The 18,742-nt window shown below is 51.5% G+C and overlaps 1 protein-coding gene across 3 annotated transcripts in view; it reads right to left on the minus strand.

Annotated features, from left to right (window-relative positions):
* SEZ6L (seizure related 6 homolog like) overlaps positions 1–18,742 on the minus strand; it is a 177,576-nt gene that overhangs the window by 91,057 nt on the left and 67,777 nt on the right. The window lies entirely within an intron of this gene.

The following is an 18,742-nucleotide window of genomic DNA, read 5'->3' on the forward strand; positions in this document are numbered from 1 at the left end:
GAAGGGGAAGGAGCCTATGCCAAAGCCACACAGGTCCACTAGAGAGGTGTACAGGGTGCAGGTTTAAAACTTGCCCCATAGGGGCGCCTGGGTGGCTCAGTCGGCTGAGCGTCCAACTTCGGCTCAGGTCATGATCTCACGGTCTGTGAGTTCGAGCCCCGCGTCGGGCTCTGTGCTGACAGCTCGGAGCCTGGAGCCTGCTTCCGATTCTGTGTCCCCCTCTCTCTCTGCCCCTCCCCTGCTCATGCTCTGTCTCTCTCTGTCTCAAAAATAAATAAAACATTAAAAAAATTATTTTTAAAACTTGCCCAGGGACACTATGCTCAGCTCCTCCCAGAGTGTTTCTATAGAAGGGGACTCATGGCCCTACAGGGCTGTCCGTGGTGTCAGTCACAGTGGGGGCTAAGTGGAGGAGGGCTCAGTGATGTGTGGCCCTGTAGGATTCCTCCCTCCCTAAAACACATTTGTGCAATACGAATGTTCCACGCCTTGGAGGAAATGCACATGTTCGTTCTCTCTAAATTGCCTTTCTTGGGAGAGAACATGAGGCAAGAAATGAGCCCGCATTTACTACTCACTAGACCCTCTGCTAAACTATTCCATAAAAATCCTACCTCAAAATCCCTTGACCAAGGAAAAGCCACGGGCTGAAAGCAAAGGTTGGCAAACTAGAGCCCATGAGTCAAGTTTGGCCCACAACCTGTTATTGTAAATAAAGTTTTATTGAAACACAGCCATATTTTCTCTTTTACATGTAGTCTGTGGCTGCTTTCATGCTGCAATGGCAGAATTGAATACTTGTCTCAGAGACTGATGGCCAGCAAAGCCTAATTTACCATCTGGCCCTTTACAGAAAAAGTTTGCCAACCTCTGGTTTGAAGTAGGAATATATGAAATTATCATTTTAACAGTGAGAAGAAAAAAAGGTTAAAACATCGGCAATTTCACATGGTTTGACCTAATGCCCCACTTTGGTGTTAAGCCCCAGAGGTTGTACAATTCATCTTGTCCATCTTCTTCCTTTGTATTCATTTAGTATGTGGAACTAAAGCTCAGAGAGGTTAAGTGACTTGCCCAGGGTCACACAGCTGGAAAGTGACAAGATCAGCACACAAACTCAGGAGCCCAACTCCAAGATATTTGCTCTTCCTGCTCCCTGGGGAGCCCTGACAAAGCCTGTGCCCTGTTTGTCCACCTCTGTGCCCTCAAAGTCACCAAATATTTGTACCTCCCATCAGTGCTCGCCTTAGCAAATGCAGCCTCAGAGTTTGCCAAGAATCCAGAATTGGAATGACCTTGAGTTTATGTTGCTAATAGTACATTTTGCGACTGGAATCCTTGATGTGAGAAGTGGCCAAAGGTCGTCAGAGCTGACCATGTTGAAGGAGTTAAGAGTTCTCTCAAGAGCAGTGGGGGGTTTTAAACACGGGGCAGCGGTGGCCCAAGTAGATTGTGCCGAGGGCGCTCTCCTTTGTGGCTGGAGCTTGGAGAGGGGCTGGGGGTGGAAACAAAAAGACCAGTCCAGGCAAGAGATGGTGAGGCATGGTTAGCAGTGGAGGCTGAAAAGTGAGTGAGATTTTGGATAGATCTGCTTAGAGCCCAGAGGTCTTGGGACTGGACCGGATATGGAGAGGGGAGGGGTTAAAAGACAGGAAAGTATAGAGATGACGCCCAGGTATCTGCCTGAGCAACCAGGTGGGGAGCGGGGGCAAAGAGGAGAAGGCACCTGCCCTGGTTACACAGTAAGCGGACGGAGCCGGACTCGGAACCCAAATCTGTAAGCTCTGCAGCGGTTATGGTGCCCCGGCAATGACAAGTTTCCTGGGTGGCTGAGAGAATGAGACCAAGGGAAGGGCTACTGTGGCTTCTGGCTCTCAGCAGACCCCGGGGCAGCATCAAAGCACTGAGTGGTACCGAGATTCCTTCCCCTTGGAGTTTAAAGGGAACCGGGGCTGGGTGCTCCAGGAGGCTTCCTGGAGGAGGCGGCATTAGATCTGAAACTGGAAGGTAGTCATCCGAGCAGCGCAAGACTGTGGGCAGAAGGGCAGAAGGGCAGATGGGCATCGAGGTTCTGAGATGCAAAATGCATCATTCCGTGGATTGGAAAAGAACCGAAGTTCTGGGTCTTGTGTTTAAACCACTCCCTCTCCCTTTTGATTGTTTGGGGTTCTAGTGACCTCCTACTGCTCTGTCTTTAGGGACAGCCTTTCCATGATCAATAATTTGGGCTCCGCATCTTGGGCTTTTTCACCATGAAACTGTGCACATGGTGGTCTTGCTTGTCTCCACTGGCTACCCTTTCTCACTCAGACTTTGGTCTCCTTGCTTAAACATCACCTCTGCAGCATCCTGGACTAGGTCAGTCCCCATTACGTGCTCCCTGAGCTCCCCGTGCTCTAATTACTAGCTCAGCATCTGTCCGTCCCCTTAGGAAAGAAGCCCGAGAGTGGAAACGATATCTGGTTTGATGCATCTGGTACCAGCAGCTCTGAGACGGGCACATCCTAAAGGCTAAATAAATACTTGAATAAGTGAATGAATGGATTTGCATACCGCATCCCAGCTCCTTTGCCTCCCCTGGGTTAACATCTTTCCCTTCTGCCTCCCCCCGGCGTCTACAGCTTGCCATGAGCAGGTGTGTGGCAGACTGTTGTATCTCCCACACATGTTCCTCCTCTCTCCCAGAAGGGTTGTGGATCCCTTTAAAGAATGAATGTGTATCTATTTTTGAGACAGACAGAGTGCAAGTGGGGGAGGGGTGAAGAGAGACAGGGACAGAGGATCCGAAGTGAGCTCCGCGCTGACAGCAGCGAGCCTGATGTGGGGCTCGGACTTCCCGACCGTGAGATCACGACCAGAGCCGAAGTCAAGAGCCGGATGCTTAACCAACCGAGCCACCCAGGGGCCCACCTTTCTAAAAAAAATTTTTAAAGTTCCCCATTCTGCCCTGGACCACCAGATTACTATCTCCAGACTTCCCATTTCCTCCTAGCTCCTTCAACCCGGCTCCCTCCCCCTGGGGACAAGAGAAAATCCAAAGGGCTTCATGAGGTTCTCAAGACCCTCCAGGGTGGGGCCAAGCAAAGTTCCCCAATCTTACCTCCTCTGGACCCCAGATCATTTAGGTTCACTCTTGCCCACCCCGGAACGCTCACATGACTAAAGTCCTCTGTCGTTTCCCCCTGGATCAACCCCACCACGTCCTCCTCAAAGCCAGCCCCAATCACCCCTGTCCTAGCTGACTCCTCTGAAGCACCTGGAGCCATTTTTGTTTGGAGCCATTTTTGTTTGAAGCTGTGTTTTGGGGGGACATTTTTATCCTTGTCTTATCTGTGTGGACCCTACCATCTCTACGAGAATTCTTTGAAAGGAGAGGTCTTATTGTGGCCAACGGTATTCCTTCCTGCAGCGTCTAGTACCCTATGCTCAGCATACACTCGCTACTTGTCTCCGAAATGTATCGTCTGCAGCTGCTTGATGTCTGCTTTCTGCATTGGATCATACATTTCATGAGGGCAGGGACCTCACTCATCTCCAGACCCCCTGCTTCCCCATCCCTTGCTTAGCCAGCCAAGAAGGAAAGTTACTTACAGCAAGGTCGCCTTGCAGCTGTGACCCCGTGGGTGCCTCCCCTTTACCTGCTCTGGAGCTTGCCTTTCAAGGCAAAACTCTATCTCGAAGATCATTACCATAGAATAGGACATTCGCCCCCAATTCCATCCAAGACTGTCAAGGCTGGAGGGAGACACCAACAATCACTATCCCCCCCTCTCTTGGTCCCATCCCATTTCATCCTTGTGTTCTTAACCTAACCTTAGCCCAAAGCTCTCTTCCCTCGCGTTTAGGATAAAAATACAATTTTCTTCTCGCTTCAGCCACTGTGGTTCCATCTCAGGTCAGGAATCTGGAAGTCTTCCGTTTCTGCCCCCTCCATATGCAATCACGGGTTCATTTCCTTGACTTTACCACCTCCTCCACCCCCATCGGCTCATGCCCAACGGCCCAGGCTGCCCACATTTCTTGTCTGGATGACTACGATAGCCTCTTCCCTGGCTGCTCTCCTTCCAGTGTCTTCCCCCCGTAAGATTCTCTTTCCATGGCGGCTCTCCTACAATTCAAATATAACCATGTTATTCCTCTGCTTAAAATCCTTCACACCTTACCCTCAGAATCTGGTCTGACTCCTTCAAACATGGTGGATGAGGCTCTTCAGATGAGTCCGGTATGGCCTCGACCCCCTGCCCCCCTCCTCCCCCAGAACTTTTAGAATGGAATCATCCAATCACACAGAATCGCATCTAGTTTTCGAGATAGGTGGAGTACAGGCCTAGCGGTTAGGGATCCAGGGCCAACAGGCAGACTGCCTGGGTTTGGATCCAGTTCTGCCATTTGCTAGCTGTCTGTCATGTCCTTATTGTGCCTGAGTGTCTTCATTTAAAAAGAGAAAAACAGGGGCATCTGGGCGGCTCAGGTCATGATCTCACGGCTCGTGAGTTCGAGCCCCACGTTGCACTCTGTGCTGACAGCTCCCAGCCTGGAGCCTGCTTCCGATTCTGTCTCCCTCTCGGCCCCTCCCCTATCCATGCTCTGTCTCTCTTTCAGAAATAAATAAAACATTACAAAAAATAGAAAAACAAAAATATGTAGTTGTGCCCACTTCAGAAGGCTGTCGTAGGGTAAACAAGGTAATTCGCACAAAGGTCTTAACACGGAGCCTCTTTCATTACCATTAAAGGTGCCGGGCTACCTGCCTCGGTTCACACTGGTGCTTTGCCCATTCTTCATCTGGTGAATCGCGAACTCCTCGTCAGCTGCTGGTTTGGGTGGCACCTCTTCCAGGAAGGCTTCTTGGATTCTTGGGCTGGGTTAATGACTCCCTGCTCCCTGCTCACTTTTCACACCGTCCTGTAAACATCTGTGCATCTTGACACAAGCCATGTGAATTGGGGGATGCGTCTTCCCTCTTTCCAGCCTCAGCGCCTGGTGTGGTGCCTGGCATTGGGGGACACCCTCAGGTAGCATCTGTTGAGTGAGTGGATATATGAGCATCTTCTCTCCCATGAGCCTGTGTGTATTTCAAGGTAAAGGCGATGACTTCTTTCCTGGCCCCCCTCTTACAGCTCTCCACCCAGACCTGGGCAGAGTAGAGTGGATACTCACAAAAGACTTTTTAGCTCGACTGAATTGAAAATGACAGACTCATTCGGGGAGTCGTCGCGTGGCCATCTTGATGGGGGGAGAGGGCGGCTGGCTGGTAGGAGCATGCTGATAAAGGCAGCCAGAGTTGGTATAAGCCATTTATTCTCCTGAAAGAGCTGAAGCTAATCTTTCACGAGCAGTCTGGTCAGATTCCCGTTTCTAATACAGATGCTATCAGGGTCTTAGATGTGATAAACTCCCCGGGGTTTCTCTAAGACTCCGAACGCGGTCTGGAGTCAAATGCCTGTTCTCCTCCGAGTTCCATGCAACTGCCTCCAGATCCATGAGCTACAGACCCTCGACTGCAGGGAAGAGCCAGTCTCCCTGCATGCCCGAGTCAGGGAGCCCGGGGAATCTTCTGCACCACCTGCTCGCGCTCACCGGGACGGCCTCTCATCAGGCCTCAGTTGGAGGACCCACATCGCCCCCTCAGAGGGCTTTCTTGAGCCACCTTAAGTTAAGAAAGTCTTCCTCCATTTCCTGACGTCCTTGTTCACGGTGAGCTCCATGAGGGCGCCAACCACCTGCGTCCCGTCCACCTTTATACGCTTTCTTGCCAACATGCTACTTTGCACATGAGAAATCCTCGGTACATATTTAGGGGACAAATTACTGGATAGGAAGTAGGAGTGCTGGGGCACCTGGGGGGCTCTGTCGGTTGAGCGTCCGATTTCTGCTCAGGTCATGATCTGTGGTTCATGGGTTCGAGCCCCGTGTTAGGCTCTGTGCTGATGTGGGTTAAGCATCCAACTTCGGCTCAGGTCATGATCTCGCAGTCCCTGAGTTTGAGCCCCGTGTCGGGTTCTGTGCTGACAGCTCAGAGCCTGGAACCTGCCTCGGATTCTGTGCCTCCTTCTCTCTCTGCCCCTCCCCTCTCATGCTCTGTCTCTGTCTCTCAAAAATAAATAATCATTAAAAAAAATTAAAAAAAGAAAAAAAAAGAAAGAAGTAGGAATGCTGTGGGACCCTGGGAAATCATTTCTGTTTTCTGGCTTGTTTCCTCTCCTGGAATGTGAGAGAGTCGAATGGGATTTTGTAGGGATCCTTCTGGGTCCACGGTCTATAAATTTACAGGAATGAGACTGGGGAGAAGGCATTTCATATTGGGTGCTGCTCTTCTAAGCCCTGCTAGGTGCACCTGCCCAGGTCGGGGTTTCTTGACCCGGGCACTGTCAGCATCCAGGCTGGATAATTCTTCCTGGTAGAAGTGGTCCAGTCCATTGTAGGATTCTGAACAGGTTCCCAGGCCTCTCTCTCCACTAGATTCTGATAGCAGCCCTAACCCAGGTTGGGACAACCAAAAGTGTCTCTGGACGTTGCATAGTGCCTCGGGGAGCAGGTCCCCATCCTCATGGGGAACCCCTGGGCTGGATGGAGGGGTCCTTGGTAATCATGCTAAGGAGTCTGGACTTTGTCCTTCTTTGCATCAACCAGAACCTTCTCTGCTGCATAGGAGCACGGTTCCCCTTGAAGGACCCTCAGCCGTAGTGAGTCTCAGAGGGATCCAGTGTCAGAATTGCCTGGGAGGATTTCTTAAGTTGCAGCCTGCTGGGCCCCACCCCCGAGTTTCTGATTCAGCAGTCTGAGGAGCCGAGATGCTGCGTTTTTCTTTTCTTTTCTTTTTTTTTGATGTTTATTTATTCTTGAGAGAGTCGGAGCACGAGTGGGGGAGGGGCAGAGAGACAGAGAGACACAGAATCCGAAGCAGTCTCCAGGCTCCGAGCCATCAGCCCAGAGCCCGACGCGGGGCTCGAACCCACGAACCGCGAGATCATGACCTGAGTGGAAGTCAGACGCTGGACCGACTGAGCCCCCCAGGCGCCCCGAGATTCTGCATTTCTAAACAAGGTCCGGGTGATGCCGATGCTGCTGGTCCAGGGACCAGACTGCGAGAAGCGGTCTTCTGTGGCTGCGGTTCTCAGTCCTGGCAGTGCCCGAGAGTCCCTGTGCCCAGGCCACACCCTGTCAGATCCGCATCTTTGGGGGTGGCGCTGAGTATTTGTGTTTCTGGAGACCCCAGGGATTCCACTGTGCAGACAAGCCCTGAGCCCCTCTGCCACGTGTCCTGCATTGTGTTCATTCGAAGCGAGTCCTTCGACCATTTTGGCCACCGGAAATGCTGGAATGGAGGAAACCGGCTTTTTGTTCATGTGTTGGCTTCCTCCTCCCTCGGCTGGCCTCTTATCCACCCGTTTTATTCACTTGTTGGCTTATGTCCTTGGCCCCGTATGCCTCTGTTGGTTTATTCTTCCATGTGTACCTCCCTTCTACCCTTCGATGCCACCTGCTTATCTCTTTCCCACTCTTCACCTACTGCCTCCAATGGTTCCTTTTTTTTTTTTTTTTTACCTATTTGCCCTTTCTCCTCACCATTCTTATCTTTGCTCAGTTATCTTCCTGTCTTGCTTTGTGAGCAGGGAAGTGTGGGGAAGAATGACTAAGACAATACGCCTTTGCCCAAGGAGTTCTCTCCCTTCCCGATTCCTCTGCTCCCTCCCATCCCATCCTAATCCTTCCTGAGACCTCAGCTTCCCCTGGATCACTTCCTGGATCTCCCAGAGGAGCTCAAAATCCCCTCACGTGCTTTTGCAACACTACAATGCTCACGGATGTAACTTTACAATGATTTTTAAGTTACACAGTTACTATTTGTCCGCTGGACTGTGTGCTCCATGAGGGCAGAGGCCCTGTCTATTTTGCTCTCATTGGATCCCAGCGTCCAGTACGGTCTTGACCCTTTGGTCAATGAATACAGCCTCTGCCACAGGTCACCCTCCCCTATCTGCCTCTGGCAAGGTCCTTTGTGCGGACACGGAAGTAACACCAGCCAGGACTCTCTTCTCAGCAACTGTGGGCCCAGATGGGCTGTGTTTACCTAGAAATGATGGAAACAGCCCTAATCCCACTATCTTGGCAAAAGTTACTCTCAGACACCAACAGTGATTTCTCAGGCTGGCCTCAAATGCTGCCACCTCTCGACCCAGGCTGACAAAACCCACAGAAAGTCCTTCTCTTCCTTGTACTGGGGGACAAGGAGGTTGATGTTGGCCATTGTCTTCATCTGGGACACCTCTCGGGCTTTGAGATCCCAGCTATCTGACATGTGCACATGAAGGGCATTCTTGTTTCTCTCGGGGCCACCAGGGCCCCTGCATGGGAGACATCTCCCAGGGACGGGGACGAACACAGACTTCCTGAAGCATTAATAAGGCTCAGCGGGGGGAGCAAAGGGCAAGTGTGTACATGCAGATGCTTGAGCCTTAGGGGAATGATGCCTTACATGCTTTTGCATCCCTAGGCCAGGGGGAAACAGGCAGTGAAAGAGAATTCTAAAGTGTGTTTTAAAACCGGTCTACACAGTGCACCCCAGGCTGGCTCCATAGGAGGGCTCTCAGCCAGCTTGCAAGTTAACTGCGGGAAGCGGAAGCCTTGGCTTTCTTACCGGCAATGAGCTGGAAGGCAGGTAACAGAATTCTGAGGACAGGAAAACAGCCCACAAATACATGCCTGGAGACACCCAGCCACTGACAAAGAGCCTCGCAGAATGTCCCCTTGACCTGCTGGCTGTCCACTATCTTAGCTTGCTGGGCTCTTTTTCCAGCATTCCAGACTTTCTGCAATATGACTCCTGCCCCCAGATGGGACAGACGCTCAACTCTTCCTACCTGCTGCCATTTGGGGGTGGGGGGGAATTAATGGAGAGGCCACAGTGTTTGGAGTGTTACCGCGTGTTCAGCACTGTGAGGAGCTTCATCCCATGTGTTGGTTTTATTGGACCTTCCTCTCTCTGTCCTTCCTTCTCCCCTTCCTTTTTTTTTTTTTTTTTTTTTGCCCTAGCTATACTCAAGGAGCATCCTTATGCAACAGCTTCTGCTGTGATCGAATCCACTCCTAAGCACAAATTCCCTGGAATGAAATTCCCTGGTCAAAGGGCACGAAGATTTTTATAGCTCTTGCTGAACAAAATCGCCATACTGCTTTCCTAAGGGGTCTTTCCAATTACGAAACATCCGAGCTAACCAATGTTACAGTAACCTTGCCAGCATCCAGTGTTATTGGTTTAAGTGTTTTAAGCTAATGTAGTCAGAGTAATGTGGTTTCCCCCCAGGATACTTTTAGGTGCATTTTACTTGACCTCTGTGAAGGATGCACATTCCCCGTAAACTTTCCACCCAGTGGTTCACGTTGCTGGACGTTTTCATTACGCGCTCTGTCCCTTCGCATTTTGTGGTGCAGATCTTTAGAGTTACAACTTGGCATTCCTTGATACGCTTGTTTATCATGTTTTAAAGTTTTCATTATTACTTACCCTCGCTGCCTCTTAATATAGTTTTTCTATGAAAATTTAATCCTTGCAGAGAGATTATATATATCTCTTTACGTACTGTATGTAGATCTGTGCTTTATACACACACAGGAATTCAAGAGACAATTTTTGTCCCCTTGGGGAAAATACGGCCCTCACGAGAATGCATACAATAAGCTAAATTCAACTACACGGTTCCACTAAGTCATCATGAACTGATGATCACGAACTAAACAACAATCCAGCTAAATAAATAAAGGAAATTCAACAAATATTTTCTGGGCACCTACTGTGTATAAGCAATGAGATAGTCACTGTGGACTCAGAAATGGAGAAATCAAGGGCTCTACTGCCTTTTTTAAAAATGTTCACTTATTTTGAGAGAGAGAAAGAGGGGAGGGGCAGAGAGAGAGGGACAGAGAAAGAATCCCAAGCAGGCTCCACACTCAGCATGGAGCCTGATGTGGGGCTCGACCCCACGACCGCGAGATCATGACCTGAGTTGAAATCCAGAGTCGGAAGCTTACCGAAGGAGCTACCCAGGCGTCCCTCTATTACCATTTTTAATGCAAATTGACGAGAACTGTTGAGAGAGGGCATTGCAATTGGGAGGTGGGAGGGACTGCCCAGAAAGGTCTAGGGACCTTAAAAGCAAACAAACAAAAACCCAAACGGACAACACCAATAGCCTCAGTCACGACAGCAAAGCAAGAGACAGGTCTGTGGGCTGATGTGTTTTGCCCAGAAGTTGGACCAAGCATCACACAGCAGGCGTCCTCCTGGTATAGGAGGCTGGGCAGCCTGGTGGTCAAAGAGGGGCTGAACTGCAGAAGGACCTGCTTCAAACCTCGGCTTATGATTTCCTTGCTGTACATTATAGCCAGCCACACGATCCGGGCCAGCCACACGATCCAGGCCAGCCACGTGAACTTGAGATTCCGTATCTGGAAAATAGGGGCAGATAATCAGACCCAACTCTCCAGGTAGGTGTGAAGGTTAAATGAGAGACTGCTCTCTAAACTCTTAGCATGGTGTCTGACCCAGAATTAGGGGTCCGAAATCATTTGCTAATATTACTAATATCACTCTTTGTTAATTCCGAGAACGTTGTCGGCAGGCCATCAGATGTTTGGGGTGAGGACTGGTCCTGCCACGAGCTTTTTTCAAGGGTCTAAGGGAGACTGTGACCTTCAGATGCAAAACCAAAAATAAGCACATATGTCACTAAAACACTCAATTACCCCCTTTCCAGGGTCCCTTTCTCTCCAGTCTTTTTCTTGTTTTGGTTTTTTCCCCCTCTACCGTTTCTTTTTTTTTTTTTTAATTTGTTTATTCATTTATTTTTGAGAGAGAAAGAGAGAGTGAGCGAGACAGTATGAGCGGGGGAGGGACAGAGAGGGAGACACGCAATCCGAAGCAGGCTCCAGGCTCCGAGCTGTCATCGCAGAGCCTGACGCGGGGCTCGAACTCACCGCGAGATCATGACCTGAGCCGAAGTCGGACGCTCAACCGACTGAGCCCCCCAGGCGCCCCCTCTACCCCATGCTTCCTAAACATCAGCATGCACGTGAGTCACTGGAGGATTTTTCTAAAATGCTGATTCTGAATCAGTAGGTCTGGGATGGGGTCCAAGATTCTGCGTTTCTGACTAGCTCCCAAGGGTTGCTGTGGCTGTTGGCCTGCCGACCAGCCTTGCAGCGACGCTGCTCCAGTGGGTTTTAATGGGGGATGCTACGGGCATCCAGGGAGAGGAACAGGGAGATGGACGGCAGATCCTGAGTTGCCACCGGGGGCACAAGAGACCGCACACAGGCAAACCCCTTTACTAAAACAGGCAAGGTCTGAACGTGTACTGGAGACAGATGCCCAGCCCACCTTGCCTTGGGGCTGCAAGTCTCCCTGGCCCTGGGGTGAAGCCTTCCACTCCACAAATACCACTGAGCAGTCCCTGTAATGACAGCCCCTCTTCAGAGGGCACTGACTTCCTGCAGGTGCTTTGCTGCCTTAACAAGGACCTACCCAGCAGCCCTGAGATCAGTCAACAGTTGTCACCTGCCCCCCCCCCCCCCGATTTTATAGTGGAAGAAATTGAGGCTTGGGAGGGTGAAGGGTGTGGACCCAAAGTCTAAGTGGTAGAAAAGGCAGACGTAGGATTTGATTACAGAGCCAACTCCAAGCCTTTCCCCATTCCCACCTCAAGTGCCCACACCCGTGATGCCTGACTCCCAGTGACGGTGCCTGGCTCCCAATGACTGCCCTAAGATCTTCACAAGCCCTGGGATGGCCTTTGGGGATGCGAAGTAAGAAACGCAACGGCATACATAGGATTCACGGGCCACCTAGTGGGGGTGGAGGGGTGGGGGGGGGGCGACCTTACAGACAAAGCTGCCTCCAGCCTATTTGCAAACGTGCATCAGGATCCATTCTGCGGGGCTCTTGTCTCAAAACCAGATTGTTCTGCAATGTGCTCGCCAACATGGAGCAAAATGTTGTCATTTCACACAAGATCAACTGAACCTTTGCTTTTCAACTCCATAAACCCCACCCCCAGTTCCCACCAGGAGGCAAGCTCCTTCTCCAGAGGAGGCTTGAGACCCAGGAGGTCAGAGTCAGACCTGTCCCACATCCAGATCCCAGATCAAGTGCCTGATAGCTGTGCAACCTTGGGTGAGTTACTTTACCTCTCTGAGCCTCACTTTCTCAACTGTGAAAAAGAGGGAATTACAGCAATCTAAATACCAAGGGCCATTCCCACCTACTAAGGACGTGTGTGCAGGGCACTGTGCTTCCCCAGTTTACCCTCATTATGATTCTAGGAGGCAGGGATGTCACCGTCCCCATTTTAGACGTGAGGACACACGTGGCTAAGGGAGGTAATATAGTGACGTCGTCAAGGCCTCTGTCCAGCTACTGCAGTTTCACCTTGTCCATTCACTGCAATCCTGCAAACGTGCAGGGAACCCCCCGTCCAGGCTGGCGCCCCGGGGTGGAGGCACAGACCGAGCTCCGGTCTTCCTGGCAATAATCGCGCCTCGGATAAACCTCATTGGCTAGGACGCTGCCACTGTGCAAAGCTGGAGGTCTGGTCTTCTTTTTTTATTTTTTTTTTTTATTTTTTTTTTTTAATGTTTTTTTTTTCAATTTTTTTAACGTTTATTTACTTTTGAGACAGAGAGAGAGCATGAATGGGGGAGGGTCAGAGAGAGAGGGAGACACAGAATCTGAAACAGGCTCCAGGCTCTGAGCTGTCAGCACAGAGCCCGACGCGGGGCTCGAACTCACAGACCGCGAGATCATGACCTGAGCCGAAGTCAGACGCTTAGCCAACTGAGCCACCCAGGCGCCCCTGGAGGTCTGGTCTTCTTGACCAGAGTCACGTGCCCAGGCATGCCGGTCTGGAGGCCGTTTGTCTGCCTGGCCCCCTTCTAGAAGCTCTGTGTGGAGCAGCTCACAGAACCCGCCCAGGCATATGTGAGCTCTATACTCCATTTCCCCCATTTTATGGGAAACCGAGGCCTGGAGAGGGTGCATTTGTTTCCTGTTGCTCCTGTAACAAATTACCACCAACTGAGACGTTCAGAAGAACAGAAGTGCATTCTCCTGTAGTTCCAGAGGCCAGAGGCCCAAGATCAAGGTGTCAGCAGGGCCGTGCTCCTCCTGAAGCATGGGCTCTAGGGGAGATCTCTCCTTGTCTCTGCAGTCTCTGCTACTGCCTGGCAAACCTTGGCATTCCTTGGCTTCTCGCAGCTGCCCGGCTCTGGTCCCTGTCCCCTGCCACACGGTGATCTTCCCTGGGTGCGTCTCCTGCATCTACACATCCTTCTTATGAGGCCACCGGTCTGTAGGGCCCACCCTAATCCACCATGACCTCCTCTTAACCAGTCACCGCTGCAAAGATCCTGTTTGCAAATGAGGTCACCTTCTGAGGTTCCGGGTAGACGTGAATTTGTGAGGCGGCGGTGGGGCAGGGAGGGGTATCAACCCAGGAGAGGGGAGCCGTGAGTCGTTCAAGGAAGCTGCAAAGCTCCCACCTGGACACAGATCTGGAAACGTGGCTTCCATTACCGCCCCCATTTGTCTGACAGGACAATCGACACCCAGATGGTGTCCTGGGGAAATGCAGGGGAAAATGGGTCGGAGGTTCCAAAGCACTGTGCTAAGGAAGGGGGTTAGTAGTAACCCTAATGAAGAGTAGGACCAATAATGCTAATAGTCGCTACCCACTACAGATCCAATTCTGTGCCACCAACATTTCCAGGCGTGGTGCTAAGTACTCAACAAATATTATCTCATTTAATTCAATTAGCGGCAACAGCCCAGGAGAAATGTTGTGGGATTAACTGGCCCTGTTGGGAGAAGCAGCGCTAGCAGGCTTGAAACTTTGTGTGATGCTCTTGTGTCCTGCAAATGTTTTTGTCTTCCTTTGGTGAGTACAAGGGAAGACGAGGACTGGAGCCTTGAGGGGGGTGGAAAGTGGTCTTCCCGCGAGAGAGACGGGAGAGGGTCTTCCCAGGTTTTCTGGTACTTCTCCAGATTTTTTGCTGGTGGGGGTTGGGCTCCAAAGGCAACGGGACCGTCTCCCCTCCCTCTTTCTTCCTTCCCACAAAGAGGAGTGTTTGCCATGTGTCAAATACCCAGGCTGAGTTGTCCGGTTAGGGTTTGGAATACAGCCGGGAGCCAAACCTGGCCCCGGTGAGGGTGCTTTTCAACAGAAGGCGGGCACGTAGCTTACAAGGGTCTGATTCACGACAGGACGTTAGGGCCCTCTGGGCAGAGATGGGCGCAGAGCCCAGACCTGGTGTGGGAACTGAGACAGGAGACTTTGGGGTCAATTATTAAGACTAAGGGAAATGAACACTTAAGGGATTACCTTGCCCTAAGAGGTCTCGTCGCCCTCGAGCAATCCTGTCTTGACATCTGTTTAATACGGCATGTGATTTCCATTAACAATTTCCATCTAACTGTGTCTCGAGCAGGGAAGATAAAAGGGTAGCGTGTCGCCGGCTTCGGTAAGAGGGCTGTGCGCGCTCAGCAAAGGGGAGCATGTGCAGGACTCGTAATCTGTGCCCTCTGCAGCAGGGATCACCAGTACAGGGCTTCTGATAAGAGTGCTAATAACAGCAATAACAGCAATAATAACGGCAGCAACGGCAGCAGCAAAGCAACAATGATCCGGGGGGGGGGGGGGGGAAGTGGGCGGCGTGCACGGGGAGGGAGCCGGCACCCCCGTGTGGCACATAAAGGGCACGAACAGGGAACAGGGAAGTGACTCTCTCAAGATGACACGCCAGCCAGTGGCGAGGACCGGGTGTCCTGGCAACAGGCCGGCACCTTTAAAAATGCCAAAGAAGAACAGCCGACCGCTGGCATTTACCTGCCTCCCCCGGGCTGGCCATGGTGGAGGGAGCTCGGCCGTCAGGGTTGCGAGTCACGGCAAGACCCCTGAAAGGGGGCACGGGCAGCCCATTTTCCAGGGGGCCTGAGCCCCCGTGGGGGAGGAGGTAACCCAGAGGGGAAGGTTGGGCTTGAGTGAGTCTTCTCCCGGAGGAGGCAGGAGTTATCCTGCAGGAAGCAGGGACCAGGGCTTTTCAAGGGCTGCCTGGGAGCCTGCAGCCCAGTTCCAGAAAAACGGCTTTGCCTCCTCTCTCTCTCTCTCTCTCTCTCTCCTTCCAAGCCTGCTGCATCTCAGCCTTTCTAACGTCAGGCTTTCAGCTGCCAGGGATTCAGGCTTCAAGGTCCGTGGGAATGGTGCCTGGGGAATTCGCAGAGCTACCTTATCTACGGGCAAGCAAAGGTTGCCATGGAAACCCTTCATCCCTTCCCAGACCTGCAGCCCATTCTCCCCTGGCACTCCATCCCCCGTCTCCCGCCACACTGGGGCCGGGCTGACCAGGCAGGGTGCCCCTGCACGGCTTCCTGTGCTCAAATGATTATCCCTTGTCTGGTTCAGCATGTTACTCCATTGCTTAGAACTCGCCGTGGCTCCCCAGTGCCGGACAGAGCAAGCACGGACTATGGTGGTATAAAAGATTTTTTTCTTCTCCATATCCTAGCTGCACACGAGCGTTAAAATCCTACCAGTCTGTGGGTTCCAAGAGGGGCCAGGAGCCAGGATGGCCAGGGGCCATCCTTCTCTGGTGCCTGGCGCAGCTCCTGGCCCCCAGCAGGCACTCAGGAAGCAAACCTACAGAGCAGAGAAGAAAGAATGGAAAGCCCCAGCTTCTACACTCAGCAGACCCTCTTCTTCCGCTGTCCACGAGGCAGACTGAAGTTGGACATCCTTCCTCAAGGCTCCTCCTCCAAAACCAGGCAGGTCCACCCTACAGCTCTTTCTGCCAAATTCCCACGCATCCTGGGAAGGCTCACAGCCGCCGCCTCCTCCAGTGAGACTTCCCAGATGTCCCATTTAGAACGAATGCATCTCTATTCTAGAGCTCACTGTGGCAAGGCGTGTGCACCCAGAACGAATCTCCCTCTCCTCTGTTTAAGGGCTTTGCATTTTGGGAGCCTGCCTTCTTCATCCCTTGGCCCGCCCTGTGGCCGGAACTTAACATCACAATGTGCTCAGAAGTCAAGTTCATTTGCATCAAAGGCCATTGTGATTTGGGTTCACAGCTGCGTGCACTTTTAATGGGCCGCTCTGATGATTTTTCTTTTCTTGGGGGGCGGCGGTTAATGGGTTGACTGGACCAAGTCCTCTGATGAATTTCAGTGCCCTCCCCTCTTCTCGTAGTTGCTCTGTTCCCATATAATCTGTTCTCCATGCATCAGCAAGCAAATCCATATAAAACCCAAACCATAACAAGGTCAAGCCATTGTGCGAAATCCTCCAATGACTTCCTTCTCATTCCCCACCTTGGTCTCTAACACGATGGGCTGCCTTACGTGGCTGATTTGGGCAAGCGGCCCCCACCCCTCCGGGTCCTGGTGACAGCCGTGAAGGCACCTGTATCCCTTCTTCCCTCCCAACCCCCGCAAAGAAGTCAGTTTTCCATGACCCTCTTAGGTATGCATGATGGCCGCAGTCAGCGTGCACCGAATCCCTTAGCACACGATTAATCACGGCATCTCATTCTTAATAACCTCAAGGATGCCGGGCTTATCTCCCGTGCCTCCCTTGCGCCGAGAACCGTGGCATTCGAGCCTGTGACGTCGACAGAGAGTAACGCCAGCCTGTGGCGGGAGGCAGAGGGGTTCCTCTTCAAATAAGATGGGAGCTCGAAAGCCCAAAAAGCTATTTTTAAGGGAGCTCTAGAAGTGTTTGTTTTTAAAATATCGTGAAATGGTTATTACCAACCTTTCTTTTTTTTTCCCTCCTGCCTTCTTTCCAAACAGGTGCAGTGAGATTAGTGGTAATTTAAAAAGCAGGATTGCCTCTGTGTCAATTTCTTGCTAATGAGCAAAACACGCCATGTAATTGCTATGTATTGAAGGAGGCAACAATACATTTTCGGCGGCTGTTTAATATGCCGGGGCTCGGTGGAGCAGGTGTTCTGAGACTCGCTTTCCAAGACAGAGGAGTCAAGCCCAGAACAAGAAGGTGACGCTTCCCTTTCTTTCTCCTGCATCCAGGACAGGGCCCCATGGAGGGCAGAAGGCAAAGACAGGTGCCTGTGTCTGTGCTAGATTCTGGGAGGCAGAGCGGATGGGGGGCCTGGAAACTGGCTGGGGCAGCAATGGGAGGGCAGAGCGTCCCCTTCTCTTTACCATACGAGGAGCCAATCTCTCCGTAACAAGGTCTTAACATTTTGCCAGGACTTGCAGTGAGCCAGAGAGGTCCCCTGCTGGCTCTGTGATGCTCACAATATGACCCCAGCCTCTCTGAATGTCAGCCTCATCATCTCTCAAATGGGGATAATAATACCCACACGTCACATGGGGGATGAAATGAATGAACGAATAGGCCTGGATGCTTTCCTTTAAAGCGTCCACACGGCTGGTTCCCTTACAGGGGTGCCTGGACACCTGCCCCAGGTCTCCCTCCTCTCTCTGAATCTAGTAAGGCCGTTTATGCCAGGGAATCAGTGACAAGGACGTCAGACATCACCATCTCCATGAGGCCTTCCTCGAGCACCTCCGATTTCCGTGAGGGCAAGAATTCGTGGCCTGTGTTTTTCCCTCACAGGTGAATTCCAAGTGCCTAAGACAGTGCCTGGCACATAATAAGCCCTCAGTTAATGGAGAATGAATGATGCGTATGGAATACCTAACCTAGTGCCCGTGACACAGCTCAGTAAGTGGCAGCATATGCATTACTATCTTTTTTTTAAGTTTATTTATTTACTTTGAGGAAGAGAGGGAGAGAGAAATTCCAAGCAGGCTCTGCAATGCTGGCACAGAGCCCGATGAGGAGCGTGAACTCACAAACCCGTGAGATCACGACTGAACCGAAATAAAAAACTGAGCCATTCAGGTGCCCCTAAATTATTGCTGAAATCGCTCCAAGCAAAGTGTTTTCACATTGAGTAAAGTATCGGCTGTCTGCCAGGCAGAGGACCAGATGCTTTTAAAGGCATTACCCTCTCACTTTCCCCAACAACCAAGCAAGGCAGGTACTATGGTCATGTCCGTTGGATGGAGCCCCAGGAGGCTAGCTTGGGGCTGGCAAAGGTTAGGGAAGGAAGACAATGACCTTGTAATGAATGGCTTCCTGCTTGGATCCACATGTAACAACCCAAGGTCAGGCTAGGACTTGGAGGATACATTTTTCCAGTGTGGAAAGTGACAAGAGAGAGGCATTATGAGCCCAGTGGCTCAGAGAGTCCGAACATCTCGATGGTTCCATATGGATAAGGCACCAGAGTGGGAAAATTGTCCTTTGTATTTAAAGAAGAGGCATCGCATGGGGCTGGAAGGATTGGGGCTCTGGGGTCTGGATATCATGTTGAATTGCCCCCCTGAGGGTGGAGGGGCTCTAAGGCCCAGGGAAGGAACCTGAGCTTCAGAGTCTGGGGGGCTTGGGTTCAAGTCTGAACCCCACTTCTCACAAGCCTCAGTTTCTTGTCTACACCATGAGGATCACTACAATCCTCCTCCAGGGATTTGATGGATGATTTGAAAAAAACATGGAAGAAACAGGGGCAGAAGCCTGCCTGGTGGTGCAAAGAAAGCCCCCCAGTGGGTTGTCAGTCACCCAGCCAGTCCTGGTTGGCCACCTACTATGTGCAAGATGCACACTATGCGTGTTCTGGGCACGGGAGGGGGGCGGGGACTCCAGTTTGAGAAATCCCTCTGGAC

Source organism: Panthera onca, chromosome D3, assembly GCF_046562875.1.
Source record: "Panthera onca isolate mPanOnc1 chromosome D3, mPanOnc1 haplotype 2, whole genome shotgun sequence".
Lineage (NCBI taxonomy): Eukaryota > Metazoa > Chordata > Mammalia > Carnivora > Felidae > Panthera > Panthera onca.